Raw genomic sequence first — 5000 nt, 5'->3', positions numbered from 1 at the left:
CTTGCGTTTCATGAAGAGTTTTATCCAATATTCGACATTCCCGCTGTCCCTAAACGTGCTCTAAGTCTGTGCGCGACCGCGTCGCTCACTGTACGGATTCCGATGCTGAGCGATCAGCTATGGGCCGCCCCATCCACGTCGGTCCCCGTGGGCGTTGCACTCGCAGTCGCAAAGACTCTGGGCAATGGCTATGTGCGCTCCGCAATATATTACTGGGACGAGTAATGAGGGTCCGAGCCCCCAGTGTGGGGAAAGTGTTTCGCAGCCCTGACCCACCGGCACGGTGTTGCGTCCCCCCACCTCAAACATGTGACGTAGTCACACCACCGGTTTTGACTAATAGACAGAATGTTTATAATCATATGCCATACACCGGGGGACGATGCCGCGAGGTGTAGCTAGCTAGTGCAGTCGCACCGCTACTACTGTACAGAGATAGAACAGGCATTGACTATACATACATTAAGCTTATACGCGGCGGTGCTTAGTAATACGCGCAGTCATCGGAATATAGATAACACATACAACTGTCCCTATACATGCTGAACGTCTGTGCACACAATGTCAACCACACGTCACCCACACACTCCATCACCCACTAGTCTATGCCTGTAACAGACGCAGACACAACATCTAAGTACCAGCATGGAACAACATCCAGTGCATCCTCTCGGCCACAGTACACCATCCACACTATGATAACCAGACCGGGACGTCGAACCAGAAAACTGAATATCCCACTCTTCCTACAACCACCATTGCTCAGATACGCCACCAACACCCACACATGTCCTACACAGGGGTGCACCCAACAGCACCACACTGCCGCATCTCACAGCACATAAACAATGGCAGGAATGAAAGACACAGGTGTGCCACTCCTTTGCCACAAACACAGAACGGGCGCGCCACCTGCCATGAGCCACAAGTGCAACTGACGTGACATATCTGATAGTGCCTCAGGCGTCCACTTACTACCATCACTATCAACGAACCTCGCCACCCCACCCCCCCCCCACACACACCATCCCTTAACCCAACTTCTGCCTTAACCTAACCCAACTTCTGCCTTAACCTAACCCAACTTCTGCCTTAACCTAACCCAACTTCTGCCTTAACCTAACCCAACTTCTGCCTTAACCTAACCCAACTTCTGCCTTAACCTAACCCAACTTCTGCCTTAACCTAACCCAACTTCTGCCTTAACCTAACCCAACTTCTGCCTTAACCTAACCCAAGTTGCGCCTTAACCTAACCCAAGTTGCGCCTTAACCTAACCCAAGTTGCGCCTTAACCTAACCCAAGTTGCGCCTTAACCTAACCCAAGTTGCGCCTTAACCTAACCCAAGTTGCGCCTTAACCTAACCCAAGTTGCGCCTTAACCTAACCCAAGTTGCGCCTTAACCTAACCCAAGTTGCGCCTTAACCTAACCCAACTTCTGCCTTAACCTAACCCAACTTCTGCCTTAACCTAACCCAACTTCTGCCTTAACCTAACCCAACTTCTGCCTTAACCTAACCCAAGTTGCGCCTTAACCTAACCCAAGTTGCGCCTTAACCTAACCCAAGTTGCGCCTTAACCTAACCCAAGTTGCGCCTTAACCTAACCCAAGTTGCGCCTTAACCTAACCCAAGTTGCGCCTTAACCTAACCCAAGTTGCGCCTTAACCTAACCCAAGTTGCGCCTTAACCTAACCCAAGTTGCGCCTTAACCTAACCCAAGTTGCGCCCTAACCTAACCCACGTTGCGCCCTAACCTAACCCACGTTGCGCCTTAACCTAACCCACGTTGCGCCCTAACCTAACCCACGTTGCGCCCTAACCTAACCTACGTTGCGCCCTAACCTAACCTACGTTGCGCCCTAACCTAACCTACGTTGCGCCCTAACCTAACCTACGTTGCGCCCTAACCTAACCTACGTTGCGCCCTAACCTAACCTACGTTGCGCCCTAACCTAACCTACGTTGGGCCCTAACCTAACCCACGTTGCGCCCTAACCTAACCCACGTTGCGCCCTAACCTAACCCACGTTGCGCCCAAACCTAACCCACATTGCGCCCTAACCTAACCCACGTTGCGCCCTAACCTAACCTACGTTGCGCCCTAACCTAACCTACGTTGCGCCCTAACCTAACCTACGTTGCGCCCTAACCTAACCTACGTTGCGCCCTAACCTAACCTACGTTGCGCCCTAACCTAACCTACGTTGCGCCCTAACCTAACCTACGTTGCGCCCTAACCTAACCTACGTTGGGCCCTAACCTAACCCACGTTGCGCCCTAACCTAACCCACGTTGCGCCCTAACCTAACCCACGTTGCGCCCAAACCTAACCCACGTTGCGCCCTAACCTAACCCACGTTGCGCCCTAACCTAACCCACGTTGCGCCTTAACCTGCCCTGTAATTGTTAGTTATATGAATCTAGGAATTCGTGTAGCGTTGCCTAATTGCAACCATCTCAACATAGTTCACTTCGCGCACACTGTGGTGTTCTGCGTATTGATTCATTTTACGGTGCGTACCCTCACATCTTGCGAGTGTTGCTTACTTTCCACATGGTCCCGCTATCCACTGTATTGTGTACTGCAATAGGACGTATATCGCCCCCGCCCCCCCCCCCCCTCCCCTCCTGTCACCTCTAGCTCGTCGGTCAGGAGTTCGCGTGTTGAATGCGCTTCGCAGCTGTGCAATGGCATTCGCATACGTACGCTGGCCACCTTCCACGTGTTCTTTCGTGCACACGTCGCAGCGTGTATGTATGCTGATGGAGTGCGTCGTGACACACAACATCCAGGCATGCAAGACTCGTAGAAGTCGCAAATGTAGATGGATGTCTACGTTTGCTGCCCAAGTTACGCAAATGAACTGGAAATCCGTTGTTGCGCGGTTGTTCGCGCTGGAGGTGAATCGTTGATATCGACGATCGGTACAGGTATTAACCGGTTGCTTCAGCGACACCCGTCATACCCACGAACGTGAGTGGGCATGTGGGTATGAAGCGATACGCGGCGGTGGCTGGGTGGGACCGTCCCCGGCCGGTGAGGGGGGGGCGCCCGGCGTGCTGGCCGCGCGCTGCGTGGGCGCACGCGCGGCAGCCGGCTGGTGGGGGCGCCCAGTGGCAGGCGCGCCGGCTGACGGAGGCGGCAGGCGGCGCATCTGCGTGCCGGCGCACCCAGCGCGCGGCGCCGTGCGGCCAAAGTGGGTCCTCCCGGGCCCGGTGCGAAGCGCGGTGGACATCTGCAGTGTGCTGGTCCGATTGAGGACTGTGTGCGTTGAGGATGCGCCGCCGCCCGGCACTCGGCGCCGCGACGCCGTCTGCTGCTCGGTCGCCCCCGCGGTTCTCGCAGGTGGTTTGTATCGCAGCTGTGCGGATGTGTTGGCGCGTGCGCTGTGCTGGGAGAGTTCGCTTTGGCACCCAAGTGGGGCTCTGCCCCTCTGTGGCGCTGGCGTTGGAGCTGCCCGGTCACTGTTTGTGGCCGCGTGTTGTCTCCCGCCGGCAACACCACGACAGCACGCTCCCGGGCCTCTGTCGGCAGCGGCAAGCTCAGTTGGGAGCACGGGTGGTCGCACTGAAAGCGTCTACTCGCCTATCTCCGGGCGATTGCGCCTCTCTCGAACCCGACCAAGTACTTAGGACGGCGCTGCGCGCCGCCGGGACCTGAGAGGGTTTCGAGGTGTATCGTGCAGGGGAGCCCAGCCTCCTCCTGTTTGCAGAATAATTGAGCGGACGCTTGCGTGTTCGCGCGGGCCCCCGGGACACACTCCCGGGCGGCCGGCTGCTCAGCTCTAGTTGACGCAGCTCCCTGGTTGATCCTGCCAGTAGTCATATGCTTGTCTCAAAGATTAAGCCATGCATGTCTCAGTACAAGCCGCATTAAGGTGAAACCGCGAATGGCTCATTAAATCAGTTATGGTTCCTTAGATCGTACCCACGTTACTTGGATAACTGTGGTAATTCTAGAGCTAATACATGCAAACAGAGTCCCGACCAGAGATGGAAGGGACGCTTTTATTAGATCAAAACCAATCGGTCGGCTCGTCCGGTCCGTTTGCCTTGGTGACTCTGAATAACTTTGGGCTGATCGCACGGTCTTCGTACCGGCGACGCATCTTTCAAATGTCTGCCTTATCAACTGTCGATGGTAGGTTCTGCGCCTACCATGGTTGTAACGGGTAACGGGGAATCAGGGTTCGATTCCGGAGAGGGAGCCTGAGAAACGGCTACCACATCCAAGGAAGGCAGCAGGCGCGCAAATTACCCACTCCCGGCACGGGGAGGTAGTGACGAAAAATAACGATACGGGACTCATCCGAGGCCCCGTAATCGGAATGAGTACACTTTAAATCCTTTAACGAGTATCTATTGGAGGGCAAGTCTGGTGCCAGCAGCCGCGGTAATTCCAGCTCCAATAGCGTATATTAAAGTTGTTGCGGTTAAAAAGCTCGTAGTTGGATTTGTGTCCCACGCTGTTGGTTCACCGCCCGTCGGTGTTTAACTGGCATGTATCGTGGGACGTCCTGCCGGTGGGGCGAGCCGAAGGCGTGCGACCGCCTCGTGCGTGCTCGTGCGTCCCGAGGCGGACCCCGTTGAAATCCTACCAGGGTGCTCTTTATTGAGTGTCTCGGTGGGCCGGCACGTTTACTTTGAACAAATTAGAGTGCTTAAAGCAGGCAAGCCCGCCTGAATACTGTGTGCATGGAATAATGGAATAGGACCTCGGTTCTATTTTGTTGGTTTTCGGAACCCGAGGTAATGATTAATAGGGACAGGCGGGGGCATTCGTATTGCGACGTTAGAGGTGAAATTCTTGGATCGTCGCAAGACGAACAGAAGCGAAAGCATTTGCCAAGTATGTTTTCATTAATCAAGAACGAAAGTTAGAGGTTCGAAGGCGATCAGATACCGCCCTAGTTCTAACCATAAACGATGCCAGCCAGCGATCCGCCGCAGTTCCTCCGATGACTCGGCGGGCAGCCTCCGGGAAACCAAAGCTTTTG

General features: G+C 55.0%; 1 non-coding gene across 1 annotated transcript in view; it reads left to right on the top strand.

Moving 5' to 3' along the window:
• The first annotated feature begins 3802 nt into the window (after positions 1 to 3802).
• LOC126196903 (small subunit ribosomal RNA) overlaps positions 3803 to 5000 on the top strand; it is a 1909-nt gene continuing 711 nt past the window's right edge. Inside the window, exon 1 of the ribosomal RNA XR_007539330.1 lies at positions 3803 to 5000. This exon is cut by the window's right edge and continues 711 nt beyond it. This is a non-coding gene — a ribosomal RNA (small subunit ribosomal RNA).

Source organism: Schistocerca nitens, chromosome 7, assembly GCF_023898315.1.
Source record: "Schistocerca nitens isolate TAMUIC-IGC-003100 chromosome 7, iqSchNite1.1, whole genome shotgun sequence".
NCBI classification, from domain to species: domain Eukaryota; kingdom Metazoa; phylum Arthropoda; class Insecta; order Orthoptera; family Acrididae; genus Schistocerca; species Schistocerca nitens.
Note: the sequence above shows the minus strand (reverse complement) of the source record. Positions and strands in the feature narration are given on the sequence as shown.